We start from the raw sequence: 13596 nt of genomic DNA on the forward strand, positions 1-13596 counted from the left end.
TTTATCACTGCCCTCTTCAGCAGGACAGGGTGGAGGAGAAAATAAGATGAAAAAGCTTCATTAATCAATATGAATACATTTAATAAAGCAAAAATAAAGATGTGCACGTGGAAGAAACAGGAGACAAAGGATTTTATTCTCTCCATCAGCAGGCAATAAACAGCCACTTCCCAGGAAGCAGGGCTTAATCAAACAAAGATTTTTTGGAATGCAAACATTGTAAATAACAAATGGCCCCCTCTTCCCTCCTTCTTTCTCTTTGCTTTTATTGTGAAACAGGCTTCATACGGTGTGGCACATCCCTTTGGCCAGATGTCCTGGCTAAGTTGCCTCCCAAGATGTTTCTCACAGCCAGCCAGTGCTGGGGACGTGGCCTTGATGGGAGCCCTGCCCAGTAGCAGCCAAAAACATTGTGTGCTCTCAACACCTTTCTACCTGCAGACACAAAGCCCAGCACTGTGAGGGTTGCTATGGCGGAAATTATGTCCATTCAGCCAGAGCTACAAAAAACTTCCATTTCTCTGCCTTTGGCTTCTCCACTAAACATAAAATCAGAGTGTTTTGGCTTGGAAGTGACCTTTAAAATCTTCTATTCCAACCACCCTGTTGTGTTTTTTTTGCAGCACAACTGAAGCAAGAGGGCTTTTTCTGAGTGACCATTGTAGTCCAATCTAGTTCAGAATGGCATTGTGTCCTGCAATGTAAGTAAGGGAAGGCTGATTCCCAGGGATAGTCCCAAGAAAAAGGAGAAAAGGCAAAAAATCTACCAAAGGAGCATTTATAAGACTGTTGTGGTTTTTTTAGATTTCTGTCTCCCAGTATGGACTTGTGTTTGCAAGTATAAAGTACTATCTATATTTTGTGGAAACCAGGAAAAAAACCCAAAAGAATACTTCAGTCATAGAGAGGTTTATTATTTTGTCTTTTTTTTTTTTTTAATTAAGGGTTTTGGCAGAGGGTTTGTTTTGTTCAGTTTATTTTGGGTTGCCTTTTTTTTTTAAGGCTTGCAAAGTCAATTTCAAAAGTGCAAATTAATTTCTATTTTAATTAGATATGTAATTAAACAGAAGTATTATTAGTTTAATTTGCTCATTTTTTGAGTTGTCTTTACCGTATTTAATGAAAACACAACTTTTAAAAGAGCAAAAATGACTTGTAGTTTACAATATGTCATATTTACAAAGCAATATAGCAAATAGAGGTAAAAGAGAAAGGCTGGAGATAAGATCAGCTTTTCTGTGATTGGATGTTTTAGATAAAATGCACAATTAAATGACACAGTGGTCTCTTTAAATGACCATGACAAAACTCAGCACCCACGTGTGATCATTGTTATGAACATATTAAATGACCTTCTGAGAGCAGCAAGTGAAGACTAAGGAGGCAGAGTTTATGAGGAAAAACAACAAAAAACAAGTGATTAACTTGGAAGGAGGTGGTCAGAAATAGAAAAGTTAAATTCTGTCAGCTAGTCATTTAATTGTGAATTTAATGGAGAATTTCAGTAAGCATTTGAAAAATAAGAATATTTGAAGAAAATAATAGAAAATAATTTCACTTACTTTTAATAATTTCTATAGTTTTAATTTTTTGTTTTACTATTTTTTGTTGATGCTTAATAAAAGAATACTTGCATCTTTTATCTGCTTTCAAATAAAAATAAATCAAGTTTTTATGAATGTTTAGTTTTAAGGCCTTTCTTTTTCCAAATCTTTTTCATTATAGTATGCTATTCCAGTTCAAGGGGGTTTCATGTTTACCTTTCTGGGTTTCATTTAAAATCTCAGTCCACAAGCCCACCAAGATTTCCATTAGTTTCCATTAGCTTTCTATTGAAGAGCAATACCAATGCAAAAAGGTAAAGGTCATTTGTATGTGACCAAAGGTTCTGAATTCCTCTCATACTGGATAATGTCTTGAACTTTCTTAAGGGGCAAAGAAGATTTAAATTATATATTTTTTTAAATTGTTGCTTGTTCAAAAAAAAAATTCAATCATTAATAAAGCAACTCTTATGTCACTGTTATTAAGAATCATCATATCTGATTTCCCTTCCTTTTATAAACGTGGTGCACAAAACACAAAGTAATTTTCATGATGTCCAGGCAAAGAATGTTTCTTGTTATAAACTAGAACAAAAGACAATTCCTCAGAATAACATAATTGTTAGCAATCTAAAAAATCAAGGATGAAAGGAAACAGGCAGCAGATCAGCTTGAGAGGGTCATGATGGTTATAATATAGAAATAGCATGAAAGTAATTATAGGACTTTTTAAAAGTGTTTGGAATCATTTTTTCTTTCTGAGTTCAAGAGGACAAAACCCGTTTCATGATGAATAACTTCTAAATGACAGCTTTGAGGGACAGTATAAAGAGTTTATTTTTTTAATCTTGGTTTTGTACAGACTACACACACACACACACACACACACACAGACACACACACAGAGATTTTACAAAATACAGCCACACATTTACATTATTAGTGACTAAATTCTAAGAGACACTGTATACCCTTTGCTTTTGCAAAGTTACACATCATAGAAAATATTTGACATAAGTTAAAAAAATCTGTCCTCAAAATTTATGTAGGCTGCATATTGCCACTTGCAGTAAATAGCAATTAAAAAAATAGGTCACAGTTAGTATGAAGAAGTGGTTGGAATGAAGAAGGTCAGCAGATGTTGATCATATTAATTAACCTATTCCATCTGCAAAGAGCTTTCCATGCAATGCTTCAAAAATATGTAGAAAAAGAAATGGACAGAACTGACAGGGTGATGATACTAAAACATAGGCTTGACAAGTAAGTCACAATGAAATTCAGGAAAGTTTCTTTAAAATTCTTCGATATATCAAACAAGTAACAAAATGGTAAGAGGTGCAAATTAACAACCAAAAACTAGAAATAATGTTTCTATGCAAGATATGAACCTTTACAGAAAGGGAATATTATCTATTCATATCCTAACATCACCAGATATCCTGTCAATTCTCACTACATTATGCATTTTCCTCATCAAAACTGAAGCTCTTGAATTTTCATTAAAGTTTGTAATTATCTCTACTTTGGCCTCTTTACTATCCTCTAGCTCCAATTTTGGAAGTTTTTTTCCATGAAAAAATTTACACAGATGTCTGTCATTTATTTTATGACTGAGTTTCTACATTGCTGTTTTGATATATCATAGAATTGTAGAATGGCCTGGATTGGAAGGGACCCTAAAGATCACCCAGTTCCATCCCCCTGCCGTGGATCAGCGACACCTTGCACTAGACCAGGTTGCTCAGAGCCCAATCCAACCAGGACTTGAACACATCCAGGAATGTGGCATCCACAGCTTCTCTGGGCAATCTCTTTGCCAGCACCTCACCATCCTCACAGCAAAGAAACTTTTCCTAATATCTGATCTAAACCTACTCTCTTTCAGTTTGAAGCCATTCCCCCTTGTCCTATCACTCCAGACATTCTTGTTGGCTCCCTTTAGGCACTGGAAGGCTCCAATGAGGTCACCCCAAAGCCTTCTCTTTTCCAGGCTGAACAATCCCAGCTCTCTCGGACTTTCCTCCCAGCAGAGCTGCTCCATCCCTCTGATCCCCTTGGTGCCTCCTCTGTGCTTGCTCTAGATCCCTCCTCTGATAGAACTCATGATATCAAACATCATGTTCAAGGATTCAAAAAGACAGTGCAGTCTTGAAGAGCACTTGAATTTCTTCTATAAACTGAGGCAGCCACAAGTGAATGCTACACCTGATGTAAATGGACAAAGATTGGTGTGAGCACTATGAACAATTGTCTTTTTACTCATAGTTCTAATATCACTAATCAGTACAGTAATTTTTCTGAATCTATGTTTACCTAAAACAATTACTTCCAATCAATTTCTCAAGATGCATTTTAATGTCAGCAGTTTGGTTTTACATAAAACTGGCAGCAGGAACCTCAAGACACTTCGAGGTTTTTTTTCCAATAAGTTGACAAACCTTTTGAATTCAATGGAAGGACAATAAATTCAGAATCTCCTTCTCTGAGAATAATTACCCTATGATCACTTGTCAGTACCTTTTCTGAAAGAACAGGAAAATAAACAGCAGAAACCACAACCTCTCTTCAGTTTAAAGGTTAATAGGTGGTTGTATATCCAATTTTCCATTTCAAAGGACAACAAAAGGCATCTTTGATTGTTTTAGTCACTATGCAAAAACTTAAATAAAATTGTCAAAGGAAGGATCCCCTTGCTCAGTGGTTTGTGGGCAAGAATGAAAGCCTGAGTAAATTCCTGCAAGAAACTCTCAATCAGTGTACTCACATATATTTTTAAAATTATTTTTATTTTTTTGTTAGACAGAAAATACCAGTCTTCAAATACAGCTAGTATTACAAAGGCTGCAAAGAGAGCTCTTCTGTCTTCCTATAATAAGAGAAGAGCTTTGAAACAGCAGCAAAATATTGTACATTACATCTGGACATTTGTGGACATTTGTATGTAAGATATTTTTCTTAATTTTGTGGTACTCTTACCTCTAATTGATATATGTTGTATTTCTGTAAATAAACAATTATGCCAATAAGAAGGATATTAAACTGGAGTTTTTAAGGGTATCACTGTCCTGTCACGACAGATTTGTTGTACAAAGTCACTTATGCACCAAAACTCCATACTCTACTCCATTTAAATGAAGCATTTCTTTTACATTAGCTCTCTAAAATGTCTTCTACAGACTCTTAAAATGATTAATCCTTTAATCCTCTGTTTGCAAGAGTTTCAGTATACAGTGATGATCCTCATGAATATTAAATTATGAAGTATATCTAATTTGTAAAATTAACAAACTCTAATTCTTTTCTAAGCAGTCTCATTCTGATTAATAAAGTACAATCTATACAAAAATCTAATCAAGACTGGAGTGATTATATAATCAAACCCAGAAAAATCTTTTTATTATATAGTAATTAAACTTTAACTCATTTATTAACCCACTTGTTTTTCTAATGTTCATACCTTTCACAACTCTGACAGATAACTGTTGCTGTGACACTGCTGTGTGTTTTTTGTTTATGTGTCACTAAATTCATGTAGGCCTTCCAAGCTTCCAGCAGTTCTGACTTTTTGCCTTCTACAGATTGTGGCTGTCCTCAAAGGCAATGTGCCTGAACAAGACTGATAAAAATTACATGTTCAGGAACTCTGAAAATCTGTGTGCTGTTTCTCATATTAAAAATGAAAGAAAAATTACACAGACAAATTTATGGTACTCTCCCTATTTAATTTTCTTTTAATATGTTCCAAACTGCAGCAAAACCCTGCAATACTTTTTCATGTTTTCCAGCTGGTAATTTTCATTGGCAAGTCATGAGTATTCTTACATACTTTTTTATTTTGTAGTACCAAATATCAAAGCAACCTTATACATAATTGCATTGGTCTATAAAATACAAGAGGCACTAGGAACTAAAAAGTTCTTAAATATTCCTTACTCTGGAAAGTTGAGAGATTTTAATTCTCCATCTAGTGATACTGTGTGCAGAGAAATACAATCCCAAAATTTTAGAGTCATTTCTGCTCTCTTAGAGGTAAGAAATACCTACCCTGACAATTGCTGAATCTAATTAAGACATCATATGCTGGATTTTCTGTGTAATTTAGTTAACAAATTCAACAGATTTGCATTTATGAATATATGAATTGTGACTTATTCCATGTGTTTTGCATTGGATGCCATTTGCATTAAGTCTTTTATACTAAAGCACTATATATCCCAATGTTTGAATTATATAAGTCACTGAGGGAGAAGACATCCCAGACACTATGGGGAAACAAACAAACTAATAAGGGCATTTAAGCAGGAGAAAAATATTCAATTTTTTAAGTAAAGTAAAAAAGATAGAGCACCACACTTTACTATGAGTTCCATCCATCATGTAACTCCTTTAGAGCAAATTTCTTAAGAAACCTATGGGGACTTATGGCTGGACATCAGAAGCATAGTGCAGCTTATTCTTAGCATATCAGAGCTTTACAGAAACACAAAAGCATAACATACTCATAAAAGTAGCTGTGTGAGCTGCATAAAAGTATCCACATGAATAAAGTAGGCACAAAGAATTTTCCTTTTAGTACAGAATTTTGGGTGGTGGACAGCTAAGAAAATAGACTTTGTAAAGAGCAATTGGGTTTTAAACCTGATTGAATCAGAGCATGCATGTATGTGTGTATTTGTGAGACTGCATATGTGCATACAGTTTTACATTCAGAAACAAAATGCAATAAGGTTCTGTAAGTTTTGAGTTGTTCCATCTGTAAATAGATCACAAAACAGGTGAAGATGACACAGTTATATTCTCAAGACAATCTGTTTAGTTGCAATGAAGTACAAAAAGAATTGAAATAAAATCCCTCCACTCTGAGCACATTTTTAACCATTTCTAGTGGCTAAAAACATGTATCTGTGTTACAACTGGTACTGTAAGACTGCGAAGATTTTACAGTTCACTTTTACTTATGTTCATGGGCTAAATTTAACAATGCCTGCACAAGTGTAATTAAAGAAAATTAGTTCTGATAATTCTAAAAGGCACTAATTGTTTTGATATAATTTTGAATTGCATTAGGAGAAAACATGAATTAAAAATTAAGACTGAAAAATCTCTGGAAGTGCTTTGAAACCTATGCAGTTCATACACTTGGAAACAGGCTTTTTGAGTGATGTGTGAAATTCACAGAAGAGCATGGTATCAGTAGAAAATTAACCAACAACATAAAAGTTGATTTCAATTTCCATTTTATGGTCTCATTGGTTAAAATACTGAGTGATATAAAAGTTATTTGGATTTATCTCATCCTTTAGAAAGCCATCTGCTGTATGGATCTCCTACTGTGAACCACTTTTTTAAGACCTCATAAGCTGAAACATGTTCCTTCCTCAGAGACTTCTCACTGAAATGAAATCAAGTCATATGTTGCATCTATACAAGTATCTACATAACACAAAATTGTATCTGAGAATATTCAAATAATGTGTTAAGGACTGAAAAATTAAGAAAAGAAATGGTATGGAAGGGAAATAATTCAGGTCCTTAACTGCGCTAGTAAGCCTTAAACAGCTTAACAGCCTCACTGGGGCCTCTGCATTCATCCAGGGACAAGGAGCCTGTGTGGGCTCATTTCAGGCCTGTGTGGGCTCACTTCGGGGGTGTTTGGGTTTTGCATGAGCTGTGTTGGAGGTCAGCTCATGTTCATCCCAGTTACAGATGTGATCATGCCCAGCCATGGAGCTCCTGGATCTGCAGCCTGGTTTTCCCTCAGCCCTTCTTTGTTACAGTGAGCACTCCCAGAGATCCCTGGATGTTGCCCTGTTTTTTTAAAGTTTTTCTAAGCTTCCTGATGTTTACATTCTTGTAATGAACTTTCTCACATGCTTTATGTAAATAACTCATTGTTTTGCATTCTTTTAAGGAGGAGAAGAAATTTGATGGACTGTTGGTTTGTCCAGTGTCATTGGATTGGTGGCACTGTCACCCTCCAATCCACTGTCACTTTTGGAAATCTATAAATGTTGGAGTCAGAAGTTAAACTTCCCTTTTTTACCTTAGAGAGTTATGTGTCTGCATTGTTTTATTCCTTGTCCTATAGCGACAACTGGGTCACTTATTTTTGTTGTGTTCCCTTATGATCTGGATTCCTGGTTGTCCCTGTAGGTATTTCCTGCTCTCCAGTGCTGCAGAGCATTGCCTGGCCCCTGTCCCTGCAGACTGCTCAGCTCCTGTTTCCTGCCCCATTGGAATATGGTCCATGACAGTAACACCGAGGAAGAGAATTGCTGCTCAGATAATTAGCCAGCCAAGAACTTTTAAAGAATACTCAGATATTTCGGAGGCAACATCCATAGTCATGGACAATCAATAAAAAAGCCTGGCAGTTGTGTTCTCACATCAGTGCTTTACACAAAATAAGATTCTCATTTTGTTTAAGGACCTCCTGTGGAGTCTCGTTGTTTGGGACATTGGCTCAGGGTCATTTTAGAAATAGGACAACTGAGAGCAGTCCCTTTCCACTAGTGACTCTGGGGTGGGCTCTATATTGATTGGACAAAAAGAAATACCTAATGAACTAGGGGCTTTGGAACTGGCAACCTGGAAATTTATTTTAACTCAGAAAATTCAGTCTTCTCAGCACTAGAATATTGTTTTTATGGAAGAACAAATATATTTTGCAATTTATAAAATCATAATCTAATCTAATCATAGTCTAATCTACATTGTAAGGCAATAAGTTTATCTCTGCAAGGGCTTACCTGATTTCTCTGTCTTTACTGGCCTTATAGGGGTTTTTTTCCAAGTTTCCCTTAATTTGTGAAGTATTCTTTGAACAGTATTTAGTTGGGTATTTTCTGTCCTCTCACATTCTTTCTGAAACAGGTTATTTTTGACTGTGACAGGCCCTATTGCTTTTGTTATAGACCTTTGGTAACAGCTTTCAGGGCCTTAATGGGCACAAAAAAAGGCTTTAATGAAAATCACAGTGGGGTACATCTTACAGCCTTTCTGAGTGATGATAGATGTCTCTAAAGTTAGGAGCATTAGGGGTTTCTGAAAAGGTCCATCATGATATTTTTCTGACAGGATGATCACACATTTTGATGCCTTTCATGTTCTGACAGAGGTTATTCTATTGATATTTTTTATCTATGATCTCATCAATTAATTATCAGATACTTCATCATAGTCCACCCAGTTGTTTGAAATCTTTTTCTTTAAATTATCATTCTGTAAAAATGCAGGTTCTTGGCAGTACATTCCCTGAACTACTATACCTCTGTTCTGTAGTGGAAACGTTACCTTTTGAAAATCTGCAGTGGCTCTCTTGTAATTCCCACCATTTCTCTTAAAATTCAATCTTCAGCAGAGACTCAATTCCAGCCTAAGACTATCACAACTAACAGTGTTTTCTCTCTTTGCCAACCAGTTTAGGCACCTGACCTCAGGAGCTAAACTCTGCAGTCTCCAGCCAGCTGGGAAAATAAATGTCATTGGCAGGTAAGTAAAGCTCCTTCCTTGTACTGATCATTGCAGATATAAACTCTCCCTCTAGAGGAGGTCTGGTGGGTGATAGAAAGCAAAATAAAACATTGTCAGCTCCTTTTGGCCCCTGAAGTTGGAATAAACAAAATAAAGCTTTTAAAGTGTAAACTGAGTCCTCTCTTTCCCATCACTGATGTCTCTCCTTGGTTAAACTGTAATTCATTGTTATAAAGAGAGTACCATTATTTGAAAACCCTTTCAGGGAAAATTTTTAGAAGTCAAAGAGAATAAAATCCCATTTCTTGCAACAATGTTTCTGTTTTCTTTTAAATCCAGCAGAATTTTTTAAAGAAAGGAATGTATCTAATTTGTTGTTAGTTTAGATTAAAAAAACACGCTCTCCAAAATTAAGAATTAAGTTAACCTTTGAGGCTGAGCAAGAGCATATCTGTTACTGTGATATTTTATGAAAAACCCCTTTGCCAGGATTTCGTCTCCTGGCAAGATGAGAAGCCTCAGCTTCTCCATGTTTAGCTCCTCTGGAATGTGATTTGGAGAACTGCTTACCCAGCATGTGAATTGTTTTAACTTAGTGACCAATCCTAGTCCAGCATTGTCAGGACTCTGGTGAGTCACGAGTTTTTATTATTGATTCTTATCTAACTTTCTGATGTCTCTTTTTTCTTTCTCTAGTATAGTAAAAAAATAATATCACATCATATATAATATCAATCATATATCATATCATATCATATCATATCATATCATTAAAATAATATATATATCAGATATATATATCAGTGTTCTGAGAACTTAGAGTCAATTCTCATCTCTCACTTCATCCTGAGACCCTCACTACACTGCAACACATATCATACACTTAATTTTCTTTTAATGTTGCTGAGAAGCCTAGAAATGTATCTTGCTAAGACTAATGAGTTTTTTTCCTATATTTAGAGAAAAATAAGACCATGTTTAGGAAGTGCTATTGTTGTAAATTTTATTGAAAAATTATTATTTCTGCTGGGAAAACAGTAACCTAAGCAAAGCTGGACTTGGCATAATTTGCGAACGTGCAATCTGGGGGAGAACATAAAGGCTTCATTTTACTATATTTCAATAAAGACCATTGGAGCTTTGCAGCAGTAGCTCAAAATAATGGGTTTGATTTAGAGCAGGGTTTGTGCCAAATTCTCTTATCAGAGACCTGCTGGCAGAGGGAGTCTGTATGGTCAGTGAGTTTGTGCCTCTTATCACGCCAGGTGCCAGCTGTGGCTGCTGCAGGGCGAGGGGCAGGGGCTGAGACATTCCACAGGAGAGAGAGAGAAATATTTCCTGCAGGCAGATTTGTCTAGAGCAGATATTATCTCTATTTTATCATTATTAAGGAGCTCAGCAAACAACATCTGCCCTCCTCCAAGGCTGCATGTTTTTGGTGTGGGATCACAGAAGGAGCCTCCAGCACAGGAGCTGTTATGTAGATAAGCAGGCAGCTCTAACTGCGCTGCCCCAACATCGCCATGGTTGGGCTCTGAATAAAACCTGCAAGAGTCTGACAAGAACTTCTGAAAGGGGATTTTGCTCTGACAGAGACAGGAAAATATATTTGACAATGTTTTATTAAAGTGTCAAGATCAAGCTAATAAGATTTGCCTACTCTTTTGGATCAGGTTATTATTATTAACAGAGAATAATCAATGCAACATTCTACTGTGATTGGGAAAACAACTTTAATTACTTTTTGAGAGGGTTTTTGCCAGGTGACATGAAGTAAAGTAGAATAATAAATCCTTTCCAAATTGTTACTTTAGACTTACCATCTATCTGATACTTGATCTGCAGCCACAAAATAAAATGTTGTATCTTGTTGAGATAGATTCAGTAATGTCTTTAAATACTTTGAAGTGTATTTGACTCATGTATTTCCTGAGGATTTTTATCCTTTGAATGCAAAAAATTATATATTTTTTTCTCTCCTGCATCTAAATTCAAGTTCCTACTAGGCTTCCATGACTTTTCATGATCTAGGGATCATGACCATACTAATTCTGAGTTGTAATTATTGAATGTTTTGATAAAATATCCACAGCAAAGCATACAAAAAAAGATCAGACAGCTAAACATCTTGTAAAAAATCAGGTTTATACAGCTGCACTAATGGACATGTTTTTCTAAATTGGGAAAAAAAAGTGTTGTTTTTTTTCTCTCCTAATTTCCTACTGAGACCTGCTGACACCTAAAAATGAAAAAAAAAACCAAAAAAACCACCACAAAAACAAACAACCCAAGATCCTACCAGATTTAAAAACACACAGAATTTTGTTTAGGAAAAATACACAGGTCTCTTAAAAAAAACAAACAAACAAAACAGTGACAAATTGACATACTTCTGTAAAAGGAACAGTGTGACTTATAGGAAAAAAGGTAATGTGGTAAAAAATGCTGTAAAAATATGGAGTTGATGGATGATATTATCAAATGTGATTTTAGGAATTCATGACTTGAAGAGTAGAAATTTATGAAGTGCCTAAAGTCAGCTTCTTCTAAAAGCCTATTGATATTTTTTTTTTCAAAATTATAGGAAGCAAGTTCTTGCTTTAAGAAAATTAATGTTTAATATGCTTTTAAGGATCGATGTATGGTTTTATAATTTGAATCTTACAAAGCCTCAGTATCTTACATAACAAATTCCACACTTTCATGATGAATAATTTAAAAAGGAAAACCTATTGCTATTTCAAATAATTTTTACTCGCTGATTCATCTTGTTTAATCAGGGAAATGGGTTAGAAGGTGCCTATTTCTCTAACCCCAAGCTTCCTTCACGTCACTCTATTGTTTTACATGAAATGTAGCTTTTTCTTCGGCTTGGTGAGGAAGGAACAGAAAATGCATTTGTACATCTTTATTTTCTGAAATGGATTCTCTGTGCTACTTGAAGTGACTTATAGGAATGTATGAAATGAGAATGGAAACCCCACAGTGCAAATAGAACTTTCTTTTCAAAAATGTGCTTTCAAAGTCTTCATGCCAAATGCATCCCTGGTGTAAATCAATTCCAGTAGCATTACTCCAGGGAACAATTCAGATTTTCCTCTCCACGTCAGTGACCCACTGGTAATGTCAATCTATCTGCCATGCTACTTTCAATTGTGTTTCACTCACATTTACAGAATTAGTTACACTTTATGGCAGAAAGTACTAAGATAGCCTATTTTTCCTCCAATACCTTCAGGAGTGAATGTACTGTGAGTGAATTGCATCTTCTACTTATTTTTTTCTCACGAGGTGGAAGGAGAAAGTGTAAAAGATTTATTTAATGAAGCAACTGCCATGTTCCAAGGGTCATCTGTGTGTAGAAAGCTATAAATTAGCTGATTCTTAGGGGAAATTACCTTCTACCTTTATGATGTTGCCATTTATTCAGTATTGCTAAACTCCTGGGAAACAGCAGTTTGAAAGTTCAGAAAAGAAAACACCAAAATCCTTTTATATTTGCAGATATGTCAGAAAAATAAAGGTCTGGAAGAACTTGTAATATAATAATAAACATTCAAGGGAAGCTTTATAACCATAAATTTTGTTTGCTTTTGCAAAAGTTAGCTGAAATATACATACTAAAATCCTTTTTGTATAGACAGGATAAGTCTGTGGTCATTGGAGATCAATTTACTACCTGAGGTAAGTAAATATGCCAAGTCATAATACTTCTTTTAAGATGTTTTCTTACCCTTCTTAAAGCATCTTTTGTTTTTTAATATATATATTTTTTAATAGATGGAATAGCAAACATGAAAATTCTTTTATTATTTTTCCACTGTGCAATTCTTCAGGGTTTTGTTGGGGAATAATGGGGGCATGAATACCTTAAGACCATCACTCTGCTACATTATTAAATGGCAAACCCACACTGGAAAGAATAAGCTCCTAAAAAGCAATAAAATCTATAAAAGTAATGTATTTGTCTCTTTTGGTAACTCATCTGAGAAACATCATAGTATTCTTGGAGCTGAAAGAATAATTTCAGCTGGTATCAACTGATATGGCAAAAGGGGTCTCATAAATGCAAAAGTTTGAAGCAGCATCCTCAAGAACTCTCTCAGTTCATGGGCTCTTGATAAAAAAGGTATGTTCTATAAATAACTTTGAGCTGCAGAATTTTAAACATTTAATTTAGTCTATTTTTTCTCCCCCTTAGACACATCACTATTGCAACACTATGACAACTGAAAAACGTGAAATTGTAAAGAGGATAAAAATGTAAATTCTGTAAAAAATACATTCTGTATTTTGAGAGGAAGCTGGGGACTATTTTTCCTGTCCTTTTTTTAGGAAAATCAATAAAATTAGAGAATGTTTTTCATATATTTTGCAAATTTTAATTATTATTTTTTAGGGGGACAATTTTGTAAATATTTGCCCTATTGCTGCTTTTAAAGAATCTACCAGAGCCTTCTTGTTTTGATAATTGGAAACTTCTTTACAATTTTGAATTCATTTAAGACAGTTTATAGCCCTTCTTTGCTCTTTGGTTTAATATGTTTTTCCTTTTGTGGTGCTGATCTCCTCCTTG

The sequence above is a fragment of the Ammospiza nelsoni genome, chromosome 2 (assembly GCF_027579445.1).
Source record: "Ammospiza nelsoni isolate bAmmNel1 chromosome 2, bAmmNel1.pri, whole genome shotgun sequence".
Classification (NCBI taxonomy): domain Eukaryota; kingdom Metazoa; phylum Chordata; class Aves; order Passeriformes; family Passerellidae; genus Ammospiza; species Ammospiza nelsoni.